This window comes from Pelobates fuscus, chromosome 5 (assembly GCF_036172605.1).
Source record: "Pelobates fuscus isolate aPelFus1 chromosome 5, aPelFus1.pri, whole genome shotgun sequence".
NCBI classification, from domain to species: Eukaryota; Metazoa; Chordata; class Amphibia; order Anura; family Pelobatidae; genus Pelobates; species Pelobates fuscus.
Window position 1 is genome coordinate 208,117,351 of NC_086321.1, and position 23,446 is coordinate 208,140,796.

At 40.1% G+C, this 23,446-nt stretch overlaps 1 protein-coding gene across 6 annotated transcripts in view; it reads right to left on the reverse strand.

Moving 5' to 3' along the window:
- Positions 1-23,446, reverse strand: part of NTRK2 (neurotrophic receptor tyrosine kinase 2) — a 230,715-nt gene that overhangs the window by 27,705 nt on the left and 179,564 nt on the right. The window lies entirely within an intron of this gene.

A 23,446-nucleotide genomic window follows, 5' to 3' on the forward strand; every position in this document is an offset into this window, starting at 1 on the left:
CAAAAATACCTATTTACAATCTAATGCTTCTATATGAGAAGCACTGGACTAGAGAAGATCGCAGAAGACATCAGCAGGCATGCTGACATACATGAACGTGGAGCGGTTGGCTGCAGAGGAGGAGTTCTGGTGCTGGAATGAGGTAAGTAATCATTCTTTATCTTTTTTAATTGCAAGGGTGGTGGACAAATGGGGTGGACAGTGGGGAACGTTTGTTATTTATGGGACAATATGTTCCTCTTAAAGGGATACTATTGTGACAGGAATACAAAGTTGTGCTCCTGCTACTATCACTCCCCGCATTGAGAGGCACCGGCACTGGTATGAGGCAAGTAAATAAAAGGTGTTTAACCCTTTATTTACCACGGAGGGGAGGTGAGAGTGAGAGGGAAGGCAGGGGGAGCGATAGTGCCAGGCACTGCCCCTCCAAAATCCTGTGATGAGTGGACTCTAATGCGCATGTGTGGCAAATGCCAAGCATGCATTAGACCTCCCCATAGGAATGCATTTAATTAATGCTTTCCTATGGGAAAAGAATATGGCGCTGGATGTCCTCATGCAGAGTGTGAGGACGTCCAGTGTAATTTACCGGACCAAAGGTCTGTTTCAATCCAGGAAGTCCTCTACTGGCTGTCTTTTAGACAGCCACTGGAGGCAGACTTAGTGCTGTAATGTAAACATTGCAGTTTTTCTGGAACTGCATTATTTAACATTGTAGCATTAGGTGCAAAAGGGAAACTGCACCCAAACCACTTCAATGAGCTTAAGTAGTCTGGGTGCCAATCATGTCCCTTTAATTATTTGTATTTATATACATAGGAATGTGATTCATGCTTGCTTTTAAAAAAAAAAAGCATACATGTGATTTCTGTCTTTATGATTTTAGAGTTCTTAAAGTAGCACTGTCACTTTGCAAGTTTTGATTTTAATTGATCCTTTTTTGTCCCTCTATTTTCCCTTGTATTCATTTTGTTTACATTCACCTTAGTTTTAAAGTTAGATAAAAAAAAAGGAGGGGTTAAACACATGTCACTCTCCGCCTCCTTTCCCACCATCGGCTGAATGCGCATGCGCGGCAAGGGACGCGCGCGCATTCAGCCAGTCTCATAGAAAAGCATTCTCAATGCTTTCCTATGGACGCTTGCGTCTTCTCACTGTGAAAATCACAGTGAGAAGCGCGGAAGCGCCTCTAGCGGCTGTCAATGAGACAGCCACTAGAGGCTGGATTAATCCTAGATGGACCTGGCACCCAGACCTCTTCATTAAGCTGAAGTGGTCTGGGTGCCTATAGTGGTCAATATCTACTGACACCTGCCTTTTTGTCAAACCAGAAAAAAAACCTCTTCAGCAAATTTAAGTGCTTTAGGTGTTTGGAGTGTCCTTTTAACTGGTGTTGATAGTAATAAAGATGTATTTCTAGAGATGTTTTGTCAAAAAAAGATAATAAATCTTTTGAAAACATTGTATTTTTGTTTCCAGACCATGGCAAGAGTTCCTAAATTGGGTAAGCAAATGTGTAATGGCTATAGAATCATTATGCTGACTAGACTTGGGCATTCGTATTCGTACAAATGGATTTTCGTACGAAAATATGCATTTTCTTCCATTCTTACGAATACCGAATAACGAATGGGTATCCAAACTAAAGAACAAAAAACGAATGGCCGTTTACCGAAAATCTTTCGTTTGTTCGTTCATTCGGCATTTTGAATTACACTCTGTGTGAATTACACTTAGCACTCTGTGTAATTAAAAAAAACTACTAACCAAATGAATGAATAGCAATGAATATATATCATTCTTTCATTCGTTTGTTCTGTTCACTCCCTTCAAATCTGATGGCATTGAGCCAAACTAACAAATGCGTACTAATGAATGTGCCTTTAGTTCATTCGTATAACTAGTTCGGCTTTTTGCATTACAGGCAAATGACCAAACTATTAAACTTGATCAAAATGTCCAAAGTTCAAGGGAACCACTCCCCTTAAAGGAACAGTATGGCCATTCATCACAAAGGTCTGTAAGTGGGGCATAATGTGTCTGTCAGAATTGCCTCAACACATTGGAACTGTGGTCTATCATATCTTGAAATATATAACCTTTGTCACAACAGTTTGCTACTGAGATTTATATGACATGACATAGCATGAATCAATTTTAATATTTGCATCCTATTTCATTTTGTCTTTAATGTATTTGTTACTGCAACAATAACGGAGCTATAAGATAAAAAGTTGCATGTAATTTACAGATGACAAAAGGATGTCAAAGTATATTATAAATTATTTTGACTGCATTGCGTATATCAAGTCTATATTCTAATTAATAACTATGGAAATAATAAATGTTTGTGAGATCATAAGCTATCTCATATGGGAAGGGCAATAAAAAAAGGGCAAATCAATGTGCTGTAAAGAAAATATGATTTGGAAAAAGACAGACAACCTTCTACAAACAGGCGTGAAGGGCATGCTGTACCTTCAACTTATTAGTGTGATAGGACAGAGAAAGAGGACGTGTTCTTGAATCGTCCCCAGGATCCATTTGTAGGTTTCAATGTTAAATAGGATTAATATTTATGAAGATATATAGCTGGACTTTTGAACTAACATGGTACAATCCTAGGCAACAAAAACAAATCTAAGTTTTCCTAAATACAAAAAGTGTAAAAAATATTTATTTACAGGGATCATCTGATAAACTCTTTGATTGTTCAAGGATGAGAACAGAATATAACATATACATTTTAACACAAATAAAAAAGACTGTCCTATATAATCCGCATGGACCAGTTTAGTGTCATTTTTGGCATTTTGGATTTGGACTGCACATATACGCGACAACAGTATGATGTGTACTGATGTCTATTTCTAAAAGAGTAACTACTTGAAAAGGAAGTAATAATTGTGTAGGCTTTAAACTTGTGTCCATTCTCTATCCTTGATTGGAAATTTCCTTGGCATATTTGGTTTGACTTTCTGATGAAAAGGAAACTAGTAACATTCTAGGTGAAATCTTGTATCAACCATAAACTATTATATAAACTATTTTAGAAAATCTCTGTTCAAAAAGAATAATCAAGGAAGCAGGGAGATTTATTTTTTTATCTCAGAGAGAGTTATATAGTTGGGTATTTATAAAAAAAAAATGGAATAGAAGGACAAGTCTTGAATAAGATGGCGTTCTTGTTGATATTCTTGAATAAACCCCTTCTAAATAAGTACATTAACAATTGGGAATCTCTTAAAGGCAAAATGCCTGCAAAAGCTGAAATTACTCATTATCAATTAATCGTTTGACAAACTCTTCAATGCCAACATGTGAAATAGCTTTTTCTGTAATACCCCTCATATTCTATTTTCCCTTGCTGTCTTTTTTCTCATTGCATTTTCTTTGGCTTGTAAATACACAGCCTGCCTTAGATTGCACTTTGTATAAAAATGCTTTCAGTGCTAGGTGATAATCCATAGGCAGAAGAACACACTCTTTTTGTGCCAGTATGTCTAATGACATATCCCTATGTTTGTTACAATACCTACAATCAATTGCTAAAGTTTTGTAAATCACTCAGGATAACAGTGCTACGTAAGAACTGATGAATAAATAAAAACCTTAATTTATCGTGACATTACACAAAATCATAAATCTACGCAAATGCTTTCTGTATTCAGAAATGAAGTAATATCCCTAAATATTGGAAATCGGATAAAGTTCCATCTACAAAAGAGGTGCTGAATTTAATATTGGAAAATAAATAGTGTGAGCTGGCACTTAGACAATATTCACCTGTGAACAACAAACTTAAAATCTTTTGGAATACATGGGAAGATGAGATATGTAGAACATACTCACCTTAATCAAGGTTATAGTTATGAAACATATTTGTATAAATATTGTAGAGTCTTTCTAAAGTGTTGACCAGTTGTAGTACATTAGTGGATGTCTTCGTATAGGCAGCCATGACTTGTAACGCATATTTAGAGCACATTAGCATTCTAAGTTGTTAATATGATATAGCATTTCTTGTAATATTATTGTAATTGCTTGATATGTAGATACTGATTCATTGGTTGTATGAACTACCCCTTTTTTAATTTTCTTTTTCCTTTTGTATTCATTTACTTTTTTGCTTACATGTTGTATTTTGTTATATACAGTTTCTCACAAAAGTGAGTACACCCCTCACATTTTTGTAAATATTTTATTATATCTTTTCATGTGACAACACTGAAGAAATGACATTCTGCTACAATGTAAAGAAGTAAGTGTACAGCCTGTACAACAGTGCAAATTTGCTGTCCCCTCAAAATAACTCAACACACAGCCATTAATGTCTAAACCATTGGCAACAAAAGTGAGTACACCCCTAAGTGGAAATGTCCAAATTGGGCCCAAAGTGTCAATATTTATTGTAGCCACCATTATTTTCCAGCACTGCCGGAACCCTCATGAGCATGGAGTTCACCAAAGCTTAACAGGCTGCCACTGGAGTCCGCTTCCACTCCTCCATGACGACATCACGGAACTGGTGGATGTTAGAGACCTTCCACTCCCCCACCTTCCGTTTGAGGATGCCCCACAATAGGGTTTAGGTCTGCAGACATGCTTGGCCAGTCCATCACCTTTAGCTTCAGCTTCCTTTAGCAAGGCAGTGGTCGCCTTGGAGGTGTGTTTGAAGTCGTTATCATGTTGGAATACTGCCTTGTGGCCCAGTCTACGAAGGGAGGGGATCATGTTCTGCTTCAGTATGTCACAGTACATGTTGGCATTCATGGTTTCCTCAATGAACTATAGCTCCCCAGTGCCGGCAGCACTCACCCAGGCCCAGACCATGACACTCCCACCACCATGCTTGACTGTAGGCAAGACACACTTGTCTTTGTACTCCTCACCTGGTTGCCGCCACACACTCTTGACACCATCTGTACCAAATAAGTTTATCTTGGTCTCATTGGACCACCGGACATGGTTCCAGTAATCCATGTCCTTAGTCTGCTTGTCTTTAGCAAACTAATTGCGGGCTTTCTTGTGCATCATCTTTAGAAGAGGCTTCCTTCTGGGACGACAGTCATGCAGACCAATTTGATGCAGTGTGCAGCATATGGTCTGAGCACTGACAGCCTGAACTCCCACCCCTTCAACCTCTGCAGCAATGCTGGCTGCGCTCATACGTCCATTTCCCAAAGACAACCTCTGGATATGACGCTGAGCACGTGCACTCAACTTCTTTGGTCGACCATGGCGAGGCCTGGTTTGAGTGGAACCTGTCCTGTGAAACCACTGTATGGTCTTGCCCACCATGTTGCAGCTCAGTTTCAGGGGCTTGGCAATCTTCTTATAGCCTTTGCCATCTTTATGTAGAGCAACAATTATTTTTTTCAGATCCTCAGAGAGTTCTTTGCCATGAGGTGCCATGTTGAACTTCCAGTGAGCAGCATGAGAGACTGTGAGAGCGACAACACCAAATTTAACACAACTGCTCCTCATTCACACCTGAGACCTTGTAACACTAACGAGTCACATGACACCGGGGAGGGAAAATTGCTAATTGGGACCAATTTGGACATTTCAACAGGGGTGTACTCGCTTTTGTTGCCAACGGTTGGCTGTGTGTTGAGGACAGCAAATTTACACTGTTATACAGGCTGTACACTTACTACTTGACATTGTCATTTCGTCAGTATTGTCACATGGAAAGATATAATAAAATATCTACAAAAAATGTGAGGGGTGTACTCACTTTTGTGAGATACTGTATTATGTTTAAAAAAATTTAATAAAAATATTTGAAAGAAATTAAGTAATCAGAAAGATATTAACTGGTAAGTACTGAAAAGCTCATGGTTCAGCTAAAGAGAATTCTATATGAGAAGCACTAACGCTGTCAGTGAAGAATTCTAGATTGCTGATGCTAAAATCAATCAGACAGGCTCCAAAACAAGATTTACAGAAAATCACTGAGTTAACTTGTTTCCAATTTCCTAAATGAAGACTGTCAACTATTGGCTTTTTTGTAGTTGATGCCAATAGTTGACAGTTCATGATTCAGTGGTGTGGTGCTAGGAATGACAAGGGAGAGGAGAGGCTACTCATCATTTTGCCAAAAATTTTCCACATCTTTTCATTATACTTTATTGGCTACATCATAGATATTGGCCATAGATGGAGCATTATTGTCACGACAGTGACCCCTTCACGCAGAGTGCAACCTAACTATAGAACGTATACCGGACCTTAGAATGGCCGGGCTCACGTTAGAGTAGTCAAATGGGATAGCCAGAGGTCAAGGGATAACAGAAGACGGAATAACGATTAACAAGCCAAAGTACAGGGAACCAGAGAGTAGAATAGTCAAATAGAGTAGCCAGAAGTTAAATACCAGGAGAGAATACCAATAAACATAAAGAGCACTATGGGAACTAGCAAGAACCACACTAGGGCGTCTTACTGCTGTCAAGACAGCCCTTTTATAGTGTGGTGTGTTTTGCTTTAAAACCACGCCCCCAAAAGGTCCGGGTGCGTGGTTGCGTCATGATTCTGTCGGCTTCCAGCCGACGGCAGTGGCGCGCATGCGCCGAAGTTAGAAATTCCGCTCTGAGTGAGCGGCCGGCGTCAGAGGTGCCGTGCCGCTCAGTGAAGGAGGATGCTGTACTGCGTGGGTCCGAGGATGACAGGTAAGGTATCGTGACAGTACCCCCCCCACAAGGACCGCCCCCAGGGCGGTTAGAACGCCTCCTTTCAAATAAACGAATCAGGCGGGGGGCGTGCACATCAGAAGCGTCCACCCACGAACGATCCTCAGGTCCATAACCCTTCCAGTCTAAAAGGTATTGAAGTTTACCCCTAGAAAAACGAGAATCCAAAATAGACCTCACCTCATATTCGTTTTGTCCCTCCACAACTTCAGGAAGAGGAGGAGGGGTATTACGAGTAAACCGATTACAAATTAATGGTTTGAGAAGTGAGACATGGAACGAATTCGGTATTTTCATATTAGAGGGCAAACGAAGACTGTAACAAACAGGATTGATACGCTTGAGAACCTGAAATGGACCAATGAATCTGGGAGCGAATTTCATAGATGGGACCTTAAGTCTAATGTTACGGGTACTTAACCACACTTTATCCCCGATCATGAACGTGGGAGCAAGTTTCCGATGCCTATCCGCATTGGCTTTGTACACACTAGCCCTTTGAGTCAATATTTGTTTAACCCCTAACCAAGTCTCCCTCATGTTCCTAACGGTGTCATCTACACTTGGCACTCCGGTAGAATGAATGGAACTCGGTAAAGTTGTAGGATTAAACCCATAATTAATAAAAAACGGGCTGTGTAAAGTGGATTCATGGATATGATGATTGTGAGCAAATTCTGCCCATGGTAACAGGTCCGCCCAGTCATCTTGATGAACCGAAGTGAAACAACGGATGTATTGTTCCAGGCATTGGTTCATCCTTTCTGTAACCCCATTAGATTGGGGATGATAAGAAGAGGAAAGGTTAAGGTTGATACCTAACTGTCCACAAAATGATTTCCAGAAACGAGAAATAAATTGAGGCCCTCTATCAGAGACAATATCTTGGGGTACCCCATGTAAACGGACCACTTCTTTTATAAATATATACGCCAGTTCAGATGATGTAGGTAATTTATAAAGAGGAACCAAATGAGACATCTTGGAGAATCTGTCAATTATCGTTAATACGACAGTGTAGTTCTTAGAAGGGGGTAGGTCTACTACGAAATCCATAGCAATACTTGACCATGGAGTCTCTGGAACAGGTAAGGGCATAAGGAGTCCTATAGGACGACCCTTAGGTGATTTTGTAGTGGAACAAATATTACAAGCAAGGACAAACTCACGCACATCCTTTTTGTAGGAAGGCCACCAGAATCGTTCCGCCAGCAATGATGTGGTTTTATGTATCCCTTGATGTCCTGCCATTTTGGAGTCATGCATGAGGGATAATACTTTATTCCGATAGGTTAATGGCACATATAGTTTTCCTTGAGGAACAGTCAAGGTAGTACGATCTTGGAATGTAGAGATCTCCTCTATTAATCCCGATGAGACTTTAGCAAAGACAGTTGCTACAATACGATTATGAGGGATTAAAGAGGACATAACTTCATTGGAGGAAGTAACAGGTTCATATTGGCGGGATAGAGCATCCGCCTTAGTATTTTTTGACCCTGGCCTGTATGTAACAACATAATTGAAACGATTGAGGTATAAAGACCAACGTACTTGTCTGTCAGACATTTTCTTGGCTTCACTGAAGTAAGAGAGGTTTTTATGATCTGTAAAAATGGTAACAGGGATGGGTGACCCTTCAAGCAAGTATCGCCATTCTTTAAGGGCAGAAATAATTGCCAACAACTCTCTCTCCCCTATATCGTATCTCTTCTCAGTTTCCGTTAATTTTTTTGAAAAAAACCCACAAGGATGCAATGGTTGATCATCCGAAGGTCTTTGAGATAGTATTGCTCCTATCCCTGACTCGGATGCATCTACTTCCAGTATGAAAGGACGAGAAGGATCAGGGTGTCTTAATACTGGTGCTGAGGAAAAGGCTTCTTTCAATAAATCAAAAGCTCTTTTAGCTTCAGTACACCATTCCCTGTGATTTCTTCCCTTCTTAGTCATAGCAGTAATAGGGGCTGTTATTGAAGAGAATCCTTTTATGAATTTTCTATAGTAATTGGCAAACCCCAGGAAGCGTTGGATTGCTTTGAGTCCAACTGGTAAGGGCCATTGCTGAATGGCTTCTAACTTTTTCGGCTCCATTTGGAAACCCGTACTAGAAATGATATATCCCAGGAAATGCACTTCTTCCTTGTGGAACAAACATTTCTCCAATTTACAATAGAGACCATTCTCTAATAACCTTGAAAGAACCAATCTGACATGTTCATAGTGTTCGTTTATGTTTTTAGAATAAATCAGGATATCATCCAAATATACGATTACAAACATTTGTAAAAAGTCTCGCAACACATCATTGATGAAGTCTTGAAAGACTGCTGGGGCGTTGCATAAGCCGAAGGGCATAACTCGATACTCATAATGACCATAACGAGTATTAAAAGCAGTCTTCCATTCATGCCCTTCTTTTATTCTGATTAAATTATATGCTCCCCGCAAATCTAGTTTAGAAAAGACAGTAGCTCCTTTTAACCTGTCAAATAGTTCAGTCACTAAGGGAATAGGATAAGCATTACGGATAGTAATCTTATTCAACCCTCTGTAATCAATACAGGGTCTTAAATCCCCTTCTTTCTTAGATACAAAGAAAAACCCCGCACCCGCGGGCGATGAGGATTTAGTGATAAACCCTTTCTTTAAATTCTCGGCAATGTACTCCTCTAATACTTTATTCTCGGCCATCGACAGGGGATAAACCGTGCCTCTTGGAGGCATAGTACCAGGCAACAATTCAATAGGACAATCATAGGGACGATGGGGAGGTAACTTTTCTGCCTCTTTAGGTTCAAAGACATCTTTAAGGTCAATATATTGGTTGGGTATTTGGGTAGTCAATGGTTCCATAGTAGGTATATTGATTAAGCCTACTGGTTTAATCGGAGTAATGCATTTACTGTGACAAGAATCTCCCCACTTAATGATCTCCTTCTTTTCCCAGTCAATCGACGGATTATGCTGGACTAACCAAGGAAACCCAAGTATTACAGGAAAAATAGGAGATGTTATCTGTTGCAGAATGATAACCTCCCTATGAAGAAGACCTGTAGATAATACTAGAGGAATGGTCTCCTGGGTAATAAGAGGTATCGATAATGGTCTACCATCTATGGCCTCAACGGCCAAGGGTGCCGATCTTTTTTGGAATGGAAGGGTATTTTTCTGCCCGAATGAGAGATCTACAAAATTCTCAGCAGCCCCAGAATCAATTAAAGCAAGGGTGGATATTTTCTTTCCCTCCCATTCTAAAGTAATAGGTAGAAGAAGCCGGAGATCTTTTTTATCATTGAAGGAGGACATACACATAACACCCAAGGCCTGTCCCCCTTGTGAACTTAGGTGCGAGAGTTTTCCGGCCGGTTAGGACAATTCACTCGTGTATGTCCCTTCCTGCCACAATACAAACATAAACCTTCCCTCCTACGGTATTGTCTCTCTGTCTCAGACAATCTTGTAGCCCCTAATTGCATGGGTTCTGGAGGGGTTTCGGACGAGGGATAGGTTAGAGCAAGACGTTCCGGTACTCTCCTAGGTCTCTCTCTGGTGTTCTGCCTGTACCTAAGACGTTCATCAATATGAGCTAAATATGTTATTAGCTCCTCTAGAGTATCTGGTAAATCTCTTGTGGCTACTTCATCTAGGATTCTATCCGATACTCCATTCAGGAACACATCTACGAATGCTTGTTCGTTCCATCTGACTTCTGCAGCTAAAGTACGGAATTCCAAGGCATAATCTGTTAGAGAACGGGTATTTTGTCTTAAACGCAATAAGGATTTGGCAGCGTTAGTCTTTCTGCCTGGGGTATCAAAAGTTCTCCTGAAAGCTGCAACAAAGTTAGTGTAATTAAAGACTATGGGGTTGTCATTCTCCCACAAGGGATTAGCCCAGGTTAAAGCCTTATCTACTAACAGGGTTATAATATACCCAATCTTAGCTCTATCGGTAGGGTAAGCTCTAGGATGGAGTTCAAAATATATGCTTATCTGATTTAGGAACCCCCTGCATCCGTTAGGATCACCCCCATACCTGAGAGGTGCTGTAGCCTGATTGGAAGTACCTGTAGGTAGCACTTCCATGGGATGTTCTTGGGGTCTCAGACTAGGAATCTGCTCCTCCGGCTGGAGATAAGCAGTGCGGTTAATTAAGGTCTGTACGGCGAGGGCGATCTGGTCCATACGATGGTCCAGCTCCTCAAACCTATTGTCCGCACCAAGCCCAAGAGGGTTAACACCTGCAGGGTCCATGGCCCTAGTGTAATGTCACGACAGTGACCCCTTCACGCAGAGTGCAACCTAACTATAGAACGTATACCGGACCTTAGAATGGCCGGGCTCACGTTAGAGTAGTCAAATGGGATAGCCAGAGGTCAAGGGATAACAGAAGACGGAATAACGATTAACAAGCCAAAGTACAGGGAACCAGAGAGTAGAATAGTCAAATAGAGTAGCCAGAAGTTAAATACCAGGAGAGAATACCAATAAACATAAAGAGCACTATGGGAACTAGCAAGAACCACACTAGGGCGTCTTACTGCTGTCAAGACAGCCCTTTTATAGTGTGGTGTGTTTTGCTTTAAAACCACGCCCCCAAAAGGTCCGGGTGCGTGGTTGCGTCATGATTCTGTCGGCTTCCAGCCGACGGCAGTGGCGCGCATGCGCCGAAGTTAGAAATTCCGCTCTGAGTGAGCGGCCGGCGTCAGAGGTGCCGTGCCGCTCAGTGAAGGAGGATGCTGTACTGCGTGGGTCCGAGGATGACAGGTAAGGTATCGTGACAATTATGGGACCTATAGTCCATTAACAGCAGGAGAGTAGTCCACATTTAGATCATAGAAAGATTTTTATATTAGAATAGTAATACGTTCTTAGCCAAGTTCATTACTGCAAACTACGCATTGGAAGGAAAATGAATTTAGATTAACATTTAATTTAGAAAATATTTGTTTAAAAATACAATTTGAATATAGTGCCTGGCAGTTAAATGAACTCTAATACTTAGAGATCTAACATGGCGGAACATGGTGTAGATAAGATAAAACACAGGGGTTGATTTTATCCTGGAATATAAATTGTACTGGAGAGGTTCTCCTCCTGTTGTATGGATATTATACCATGCCCATTAGATAAGTATTTTGTGTGCAACTATTTTATTGTATACATAAAGCACACCATTGGTAATCTAAATTATGTATTACTTTTTAATGTTAGAGTCTTCCTTGGTCTGTTAGGGCTCACCCCTACATTTAATAAATTACACAAAGTAAAAAACGTACTTGAAATCCATTTGCCCCACATCTATTAAAGTCATCTTTGACTACTTTTGGAGAATCCAATGCTTCTCAATCAAAATGCTCCAACAGTCTGATGTCGCTTACAGAGGTGTCTGGCATCATCATGTTTGGGTGATGTCACCAAACATATAGACCTTGGACTTTAAAAGGTCTTTATCAGGATTACATTCTAATGGCTGTCAGCATGGTGTCTTCTCTGTTTCTCTGAAATGGTAATGCTTTACATTTCCAGGGAAAAGAGACAGCATCTATGTACCAAACTTGTTTATTAAGGTAAAGTGCTTTTGGTGTTTAGTGCCCCTTTATGGAGGGTCATGCAGGATTGATTGTGAGATTACATTTACAAAGTCCATCATGGCTAGCAATAATTCAGTAAAATAATCTTCAAACCATATACTTGGATGACCTTCTAACATTTAGTCATTAAAATCACAACAGCGGCACATACATTTGTGTAATATATAACTTGAGCAGGGTTTTCCTTACCAAGAAAAACAGTATGATTGTATTAAAAAAGTTTTGGGGAATTTTGTTTTTCAAAAAATATAAAATTTAAAAACATGTAACTCTTAAATAAGCTTGTGTGGTAGCACACGTTAATACTGAGACACTTAAGACATCTGGTTATTTGCTAATTTTGTCATATATATAATGAATATAAATATATATATATATTGGTACTTTATAGAAACCAACTGCAACATCATCTTTGTATGATGATGGGTTTATTTGCACATATGCACGCAGCATTTTGGTTTATCGCCATTGATTCTTAAACCTATTAACGACTGATATGAAGTGTAATGATTGTCACATATGTTTTTAATAGCCCCTTTATCAGTAAAGTGATATTCCATCAATCCTGCACAGATAAAACTGAGAATGTTAGTCAATTGTTCTTTTGTCAAAATTCTATTTAAAATTTGAATGCTGTGTAAGGTTTCTCATTTTAAAAACATATCAATGTAGTATGCGCACATGCTGCATACAAAACTCAAGTGAGGTATTTGCTGATTCATCAAAGTCTTATTGGACACAGAAATACAGGAAATCATGAACATTTAAAGATCTGTAGCTCAATAATGAATGACATATACAATGTCCAATTCCCAGTGCAATTATTGATTAACACCTGATATATGTCTTCAAGAATCATGCTAACACAATATATAAGTACATTCCCTTTGCCTGGGTTCTACTCAGAAGATTTAAAGTGACACAGTCCAATATTTGTTCTCTTTGCATAGATTATGTTCTTAAGGAAGGATTGTGATCTTATCTTCCATCTTCTAGTTACTTAGAGATGTTGTCATATACAAAAATTGTTGCAGTTATATGCCAACTTTCACCCACCATGCTAATACACTCCAGTTGACATGCAAGTACATGTATGATCTGTGCCCACAAGACTGAAATCTTAATGGTTTTAGTAAACACGCCAGTCTAGATATAACTATGGTATATTGGAGCCTCCCAGACAACATTGAGTTTCACAAATTTACAACTTGTAATACAACGGCTTTAAATAAATAGCCCATTGATTGGGAACTGTAATTCAATTAGTAATCTCCAGAAATTCTCTGCATCTCTTTAGTTTAACACAAAATTAAGAAATAGTCAACCTGAAAAAATATCAGATTTATGAATCAGAAATATATATTTTTTGTCTGAATTATAGGGTACCATTGATATTCTCAGTGGAACGCTGCATACATTTTTGACCTTCATTTTTTCTGATGTCAATAAATAAGCCCATCTAACTGGGTTTTGTGCAGGCGCATTTACAGTTTGGTTTGGCACTGAACCAACTCATCACTAAGACTGTATTGGGGCAGGTGCATGTGGATTGTATGTACGCTCACGTGGCTCTCTCTACTGCCCAGTTTCATTCAGTGAAGACATGACTTTAGAAAGGGACCTGCTCAATCAGCTTTTTTTGCAATAAATATTACATAGAGCTTTGTCCTTAACATGAATCAAGATCGGTATAAACATTTATTCACTGGCAACTATTTATTTGTCGACGTCCAATAATACTTGAATGAAGCAGCCACTATTTCAGTCATGCTACATGACAACCAGTGCATTTTAGTGACATGTACACTATGTACTGTATACTATAGTGTTTCTAGTCCTCAATCATAGTTGCATTTGCTAAGGCATATTGGGCATTGTAGAAATGTCTGAGCAATGTGCTCCTTGTAAAACAATATATCCATGTTCATGGTGATTGCTGTTTGTAACGGCACCCCCAGGCATAAAAGGGTTACACTGCCGTTTAGTAGATCTTCCCTTCCAGAGACACAGGCACAGCTACTGTACACACCAATACAGCGAACCGGAGAAGCATATGAATGCCGTAAACAGCTGAACCGGAACCATTTGAATGCTGTAAACAGCCGAATAGGAAAAACCATACGAACAGGTTTACACTCCTAGCAGTCAAACTGAAACAGCATACAGTAAATCCCCCCAAGAACGAGACAAAGCTCCGTGTTGAGGGTCAAGCAGTGAACAGACAGAGCTGTGGGTTTATTGTTCTTATATACACATTAGTACCACCCACAGGGTTTTGGAAAACAACCAATAAACAAGTACAATACACTCAGACACTCCCACACAAAATCCTCCCCTCTGCCTGTGATACAATTACCTTACACAATGGGTAATGTAATTATCACAAGCAGAGAAATACAGTTTTTCCACATTATTCATAACTTAAAAAGTATGCATCACATTCACATAAAACATATGTCAAAATCATACAAATTGGTCCAGTGGTTCAAAAGATAGATCGAAGTCCTTTGTGACCAAATGAAGCATGGCTTTTCTGCCCAAAACCAGTTCCACAGAGTCTTCTATCCTGGAGATAATTGGGAAGTAATCCAATTATCTCCAAGGACAGAGGCAAAACTCCATTGAACACATGGCAGCAAAAGACAATAAAATACATAAAAATATATAACTGTGCAGCCATTGCATAAAACAGGTACATTCAACATATCCCTAGATAGCTCAGATCTGAGCACACATTATTACTGAATGGCGCTCAGATCACACACATACAGTTCAATTACCATGGAGCCAAAGTCTTTCCCATAGTCTTTCATTATACGAATGGGCTCCATGGCATAGCTATCTGGGGTATCACCGCTCAAACAGGGCAAGCACCGAATGGCCCGGCTTTGCAGGGGAAAATCAAGGTTTTTAACATGGGGCCATAGTCCAGAGGCAACAGGTGGACAACCAGGCTCCTCCAATGCAATGTGGCGAGATTGGTCTTGTCACACTGTTTATTTAGCACTTTGCCCTATACGTGGTCCTACACATTTTGTCTTGATAAACATTAATATTATTTTATGTTTGTGATAAAATGGCACTAAATGTACATTTGAAAATTATGACTATATTCGGGGGCCAGTACAAACCATTATCTGGAAATCTATTCATAAACAGGGCTATACATAGGACACGAGGTCACACATTTAGGCTTGAAGAAAGGAGATTTCATCTAAGGCAAAGAAAAGGTTTTTTTACAGTAAGAGCAATAAGGATATGGAATTCATTGCCGGAAGAGGTGGTTTTGTCAGAGTCTATACAGATGTTTAAATTGCAATTGGATAAATACTTGCAAAAACATAACATACAGGGATACAATTTCTAATTAGTGGGGTAATAGCTGCTTGATCCAAGGAGACACCTGACTGCTATTTTGGGGTCAAGAAGGAATTTTTTCCTAGTTTGTTGCAAAATTGGAAGCGCTTCAGACTGGGTTTTTTGCCTTCTTTTGGATCAACAGCAAAAGCATATGTGAGGAAGGCTGAACTTGATGGACGCAAGTCTCTTTTCAGCTATGTAACTATGTAACTATGTAACTATATATGTAACTAACAATAACTGCTACTTCCTTTCTAGCGTAACATTTCTTCTGCATATGGTTGTCAAGGTAACTTGTTAAACAAAATGCCATGTAAACTGATCATTTTATATTCAATCAAATACTAATACTCTATTTATATGTTTGCAGAGCTTTTGATATACGCAATGCATACGATAAAATAGTAAGAGACCACCCAAAAACAGATCTTAAAAAAAATCTTAAAAATTTCGACCCTAATTTTATATTTTTGGATAAGCCTTTTGACTGACACTCACATTAGATTGTAAAAGGCAAGATTAACCCATGCAGTTACAGGGTACTTAAAAAAAAAAAACAACAAAAAAAAAACAGTCCATGCATCATAACCAGTACAGCAGTAGCCGGTTATTGTGTCAGGAGTGCTCTAGTGCCTCACCATCTTTGTACATGGGGTCTGCTAGGTATTACTTCTGACGGAGAGCCGGTAACCCCTTAGCAGGAGCTTCTGTTAGTTCTCCTGACCTAAGCCCTGCAGTGTAGGGCTAGTTCATTGGCTGAGAGCGTCAGCTCAGACAGCGCGCTTCTGGCTCTCTGACTGAAGTAGTGGATGCAGAAAGCAGTTCCTGGCAAGATGCCAATCCATTTGTCTACCAACAATGGTGCTGCTCCAGGGCACTGCTAGCACCATAACCACTACAGTGAGCCATAGTATTTATAATGCTTGGAATTTTCTGTTAACCTTCTGCCATATCACCATATCCTGTTTTACAGTTGCACAGTGGGAATATGTGGTGTTTTCATTGTGATCCAGTGATTACTGCATTATTGTGCTGTGTGTGCATTTCTCCATTACACAAACTGCACTCTCTCATTGCTGCCGAGAATCCCATATTGCACCTATCATTGTCAGGGCCGGATTATCATAGGGGCTGATGGAGCTGCAGCTCCAGGCCCAGGCCCATGGAATAGGCCCATAAAAAAAAAAAAAACTTTTTTTTTTTTTTTAACACTACTCTTAGGTTTGCCACCTGACTGGTATTTTAAGGCACAGCCAGTATTTGAGGCTGCCTGGCCGTGATGGTATTGCAGTAATACCGGCAATACAAATGCAAATATTTTTCTCTGTATAAACGGAGTTTACTCTGCAATACCAGCATCGGCCAGCAGGGGTCACTGTGTGTGGAGAGAGGCAGGGATAGGAAGTTACAGCATCTCCCTGCCTCTCTCTACTCACTGATCCGCTGGGAAGCAGCTACACAGCACAGAGTCCAGACAGCAGCTCCCAGCCTGCAGAGATAGACTACAGCTCAGATATGTGAAGGATGGGGGTAAAGGCAACAGGGAGACATGGGGACACTGAGACACTAGGGGACACTGGGAGATGTGGGGACACTGAGAAACATGGGGACACAGACACATGGGGACGCTGTGAGACATGGGGATGCTGAGACACATGGGGACGCTGTGAGACATAGGGAGAAACATTGGGACACGGAGACACTAGGGACACAGTGTCCCCATGTCTCCCAGCCAGTGTCCCTAGTGTCTCAGTGTCCCCATGGCTCCCAGTGTCCCCATGGCTCCCAGTATCCCCTAGTCTCCCAGTGTCTGTGTCCCTATGTCACTCAGTGTCCCTATGTCTGAGTGTCCCCAAATGTCTGTATCCCCATGTCTCCCAGTGTCCACATGTCTCCCAGCCAGTGTATCCATGTCTCACAGTGTCCCTATATCTCCCAGCCAGTGTCCCTAGTGTCTCAGTGTCCCCATGTCTGTGTCCCTAGTGTCCCCATGTCTCCCAGTGTCTCCAAATGTCTCAGTGTCCCCATGTCTATGTCCACAAGTGCTCCCATGTCTCCCAGTGTCCCCAAGTGTCTGTATCCCCATGCCTCCCAGCCAGTGTCGCTAGTGTCTGTGTCCCCATGTCTCCCAGTGTGCCCTAGTCTCCTAGTGCCTGTGTTCCCATGTCTCTCAGTGTCCCTAGTGTCTTAGTTTCACCAAATGTCTGTGTCCCCATGACTCCCAGTGTCTGTGTCCCCATGTATCTGTGTCCCTAGTGTCTGTGACCCCATTTCTCCCAGTGTCCCTCAAATGTATCAGTGTCCCCATGTCTCCCAGTGTCTCCATGTCTCCCAGTGCCCCATGTGTCTCAGTGTCCCCGGGTCTCTCAATGTCCCCGGGTCTCTCAATGTCCCCATGTCTCCCAGTGTCTCCATGTCTCCCAGTGTCCCCATGTCTTAGTGTGTCCCATGTCACTAGGATACTAGGGGACACTGACACTGGGAGACTAGGGGACTGGGCGACATGGGGACACTGACACTGTGATATATAGGGACACTGATGCCAGGCTGGCCTTCCAATTCTTTGGACAGACATGCCCCCCTTTTGGGCATATTCGCCCCTTTGGCAGTTCTGGTCACGTGATTCGCGTCAGTGGTCCACCTTTTTACCCCGCCCATTGACTTCCTGCTTCACTGAACACTGCTGTTAGGGGGTATGGATTTACTTGAAAGATAAAAGCATACATTAGAGAGAGATTAGCATAGAGTATGTGTTTTCTTATAGCTGCATCCTTTAAATTTCCCTCCGACACTAACTCCATCAGATACATGACGCTTGAGAGGTATGACTGTTTTAGTGTTTTTGGTCGATAAGATTCTGTAATTAGGCCCCATCATAATTGTCAGCACCAGGCCCACTTGGCTCTTAATCTGGCCCTGATCATTGTTCTGGAATCTGGAATGTGTTGGAAGCAGCAAAAATGGGCAAGCTAAATGATCTGAGTGACATTGACAAGGGCCAAATAGTGATGGCTAAATGACTGGGTCAAAATGGCAAATCTATTGAGGTGTTCATGGTATGCAGTGGTTAGTACCTGCTAAAAGAGAACATGCGTCTGGGTCATGGACGCACAAAGCTCATTGATGAGCGTGGAGAACAAAGGCTATGGTTGATCACACAGCAGAGCTACTATAGCTTAAATTGCTGAAAAACGTAATGCTGGTCATTATAAAAAGGTATCAGAACACACAGGGCAACACAGTTTGCTGTGTATGGGGATTCATAGCTGCAGTTCAGTCAAAGTGCCTAACTAATGTTCACCACCAAAAGCACTGTAAATAGGGTCAATGTCAGAACTGGACCATGAAGCAATGGAAGAAGATGGCTTGGTCTGAAGAGTAACATTTTCTTTAAGATCAGGTGGATGACCGGAGACATGTGCGTCATTTACCTGGGAAACAGCAGGATGCACTATCGGAAGAAGGCGGGCTGGCGAAGGTAATTTTGGACATTTTCTGCTAGGAAACCTTGGGTACTGGCATTCATGTGGATGTTTCTTTGACAAGTACCACCTACCTAGAAATTGTTGCAGACCACATACACTCCTTCATGGCAATCATATTCACTGATGGCAGTGGCCTCTTTCAGCAGGATAATGCACCTGTCAGTTCAAGGTGTTACAATAGCCTCCAAATTCCCCAGATCTCAATCCGGTTGAGCACCTGTGGGATGTGCTGAATCCAATCCATGGAGGTCCCACCTCACAACTTGCAGGACTTAAAGGATCTGCTGCTAATGCCTTGTGCCAGATAACACAGGACACATTAAAAATTATTGTGGAGGCCATGCTTCGACACATAAGAGTTTATTTGGCAGCACAAGGGGACCTACATGATATTAGGCAGGTGGTTTTAGTTTGTGGCTGATCAGTGTGTGTATGCTTTTCAAAGTCTACAGTATCTGCCCTGCTTTTGTTTTTATTACCCTGTTTCTAGGACTCCTCTATTCTTTCATAAAATTGTGTAATATGTAATAATAGGCATATATATATTTAGAAATGTAGATATTTTAAAAGTATTTTTTTCTATTTAGCACATTTTGCTGTGTTAAGCTGCAGATTAAATTACAATCTCCATTGTTTAATTGTAGCATTATTTATAAATTATGGTTAGTTTATTTTAATAACTAACTTTAATAGCTAATACTGGCTTCATAATCATATAAAATACAAGCTCAAAGGGAAAACCTCTGCCATTATTTTATTTGAATTTCAACATCACTGCCTATATAAACTAATTAAAAATATTTGGTGTTCGGAAGAAAAAAAGAACACAAAAACACTTTTCTGTCTTAGTCTGATTAACCCAACTGTGTCCACTTTATTGCTTCTAATGGAAAGAGGTTACCTAGCAACCATCCAATTGTGCCTCTCTTGTAGAGTGATTTACAGATGAAATGGTTCATATTGGCTACTAAGCAAGCTAGTGCTACTGTATAGCTGACTTAAAAAGACAGATAATGAATGGCTTAATAATACGATGTGAAAAACAAACCCTGTACTTTTACCATATGGCAAGGTTAACATGTCATACAAACATTGCTCAGAAATGAGCATCTAAGAGGATGTCACAAAGGTTGGAGCTTATAGGCATTTTCCCATCCTTTTATTGATGACCATTATTGAACATGTATTTGTGTTTCGGATATCACTATGGAAAATAGCATATGTACTATTAATGGGGTGTAACCCCTTTCACCTTGTACACTTGGAGCAAAGGTTAAGACGTGTAAAATAACAAATTATTATTTAATTACCCTTTTTTCCCCAGAACATATTGAGCTACACAGCAGATTAGAATCTGATAGAACACAAAATCATAGATTTTATGTTTATTTGGGTAATGAAAACATGGAACCAAAAACACACACGGTGAGATTGAATCGCATCGCAAGAGATTCACAAAATTGCAATAATAACCCATAACCTTTCCTAGCAGCCAGACAGATTTAAGATTAATATATATGGAGAGACGTACATTAACCCTCGGTGTTCTTATCTTTTGGTTTAGCTTTTAAGAGGTAATGAGTGAACATTTCTACACATTTTAATTTATTTTTTCACACTTATTTTATAAAGAAATATTTGGCGGAGGAGAGGTTTAAAGACTATATTGCATCATCCCTTGTATCAGACAGTGCATGAAATATTACAGAAGAAGAAATAATATTTTGTTCCACATAAAGTAGGTGTAACAATAACAAAAATATATATTTATATATTTCCCCTACTTCTGAGTTTGTATACAAAACCTGATTGTATTTATGGGAGATTTCTAAAAAAAAAAATAACACCAAAGTATAAAAATGTGTGTGCCTATGGTTTAACAAAGTGATACTGAAACTGCCTATGGTTTAACAAAGTGATACTGAAACTGCCAAAATAATTTCAAATACAGATGACATTAGCCTTTAAAGTTTCATTTAAAAAAAATAAATAAAAAAAATAACTATATCACATGACAATGTGAGATTTAGTTACATTTTAAAAATCATTATTTTGTTATATTTCTTACTAAGAAACGGCATACCACAATATTTGTTATTTATAAAATGAAGAAATAAAATAATTTAATCCAGCCGTAGTTTCGAGGGCATGAAGTTTATCTGCCACATAGAAAAAAGACATTGATCAGTATGTTGGGATGCCCAGAGGTTAGAGCCCGCTGAGTCTCGGCAATAAGAGGAGAAGGAGTCAATGTATGTGGGAGCTGCCCAGTATGGTGCCTTCTTATGCTTGAGCTCTGCCCCTACCATTTTAATTTAATTTAAACTCAATTTACTTTATTTGTAGGTGAAAAACAAATAATTTGTGTGGCATCACAAATATGCTGAAAATATAGCATCGCAGCATTGAGGCGATGGAAATGTATTTCTGATGTTGAATTCGCAGATATCTGAAAATGAAAAGTACGTTTGTTCACTAAAGTGTCAGTTGTCTGGAATTTATAGGGATTTCAAACTAAATTTCTAATTTGGGTGTGTTGGGTGAGTTGATCTGAGGCAGGGAGGAGGCAGACACACTCAAGTAAGGCAGGAGAGCTAAAAGAAGCAGGCAGTAGGTATGGAGGAGAAGCATGTCGAGAGGTACACATTTTACCGCCCGCACGACAAAACAGGCACCGCGCGAGGCACTGGGACCCAATGGAAACCCACTATTCCTCAATAATATATAGGACGACGAGTCCTCTCTCCGATTTATATCTTCAGGTTAGCCTTACCACAGACGTTATAATAGCCCCTATCCGCTTCAAAGATACTCCTCGGCTGTACACAGCCATTATGATGACTGGCGTATCTTGACCATATACTACACAGTTACTACCTGGCTCACACAGGGATGATAAACTTACCCCTTCACATCCAACTATAAGATGCAGATGTTTGCATATTTGCTACATGTACCATAACGAAGTTAATGATGTTGCTACTGTACTACCTTCTAATTGTTAATATTGTTTTGGCGTTCATTTCTTTATATTTATATGGCTGCTGCCGCTGTTGCGAGACCTGCGTGTCTCCTATTTTACTATCCTATCGCATTGTTATACATTTTCGATGACACAAGGAAAAGCAGTTTGAACCAAAAAAAAAAAAAGAAGCAGGCAGCAAACCTCTCTGGCTGTTTGATTGACAGTCATGGAGGTGTTCCATAGTCAATTTATAAAAGTGTCAAATGCGAGCCAGCAGTCAATGAGAGCCAGCAGTCAAATGCCATTAATTCATTGATGTCCATTAAGATTAAGATTGAGTGCAAGAAATTATTGTAGAAGTACAGAAAAACTACAAGACCATGATCTACTTCCTGGTAATGGGAGACATGTATTTTTAAGCTGAATTAAGCTGTAAGAGATTTCCCCCCTTACGTCCCCCCCCCAAAAAAAACAGACGCCGTTGATAATGCATATTATCCCAGGCAAGTAATTATGATGTGATCTTTAATATCCAATAAAGCTGTCCACTTCCTGAGTTGTCCTTAAGCCTATCCTAATCAGGACATAAATTTAAAGGGTACTTATGCCCCATTTCACAGCAACCTCCTTTACATATATGCATTAAATAATTCCATGATATTCCTGGATAATATAATTAGAAAAATCCCAACAGAAAAGAGAAATAAAGCAGCGATTGTCATCTACTATTTACAGCTGCTTTGTATGCAAATAATATCTTCTGATTTGCTTTCTTATAGTAAGTGTGTTATTATCACAGTAGCTGTGAAGTGGAGTGGTACCATTATATTTTTCTCAGCAGGATTCCTTGTAATGGACAGTTGTATCAGTAGCCAGATCTCCTTCCAACATCATCATCATACTAAATGTGTTACAAGGTCCATTAATGACACAAAAAATGAAGGGTACATTGATATGGGCATCCAAATACAAACTTGTCTGCCCTGTCTTGGTCCTAAGACTGTTCTTGGTCCTAAGACTGTTATCATGGCATGTACACCCCAACACACAAGATTAAGGCATAGAGTGTCTAATACTAAGGAAATACAAGGACTTAAAGTGGGATAGTATAGAATTTAAACTGACTACATACAAAGAATAAATAGGGACAGGTCAAGGAGTATAGAGATACAGATTAGCAAGGCAACAGAGCCTCGGTCTCGGATTCCAGATATCAGGATAGTCAAGACAGAGCTGAGTCAAAAACCAGAAAGCACACACCAGATGACTATAACGCACTTTCAGGATACTGAAACCACGAGAGGCGTGGTCAGAGTGGTCTTAAATTATCCAAGAGCTGATGCTA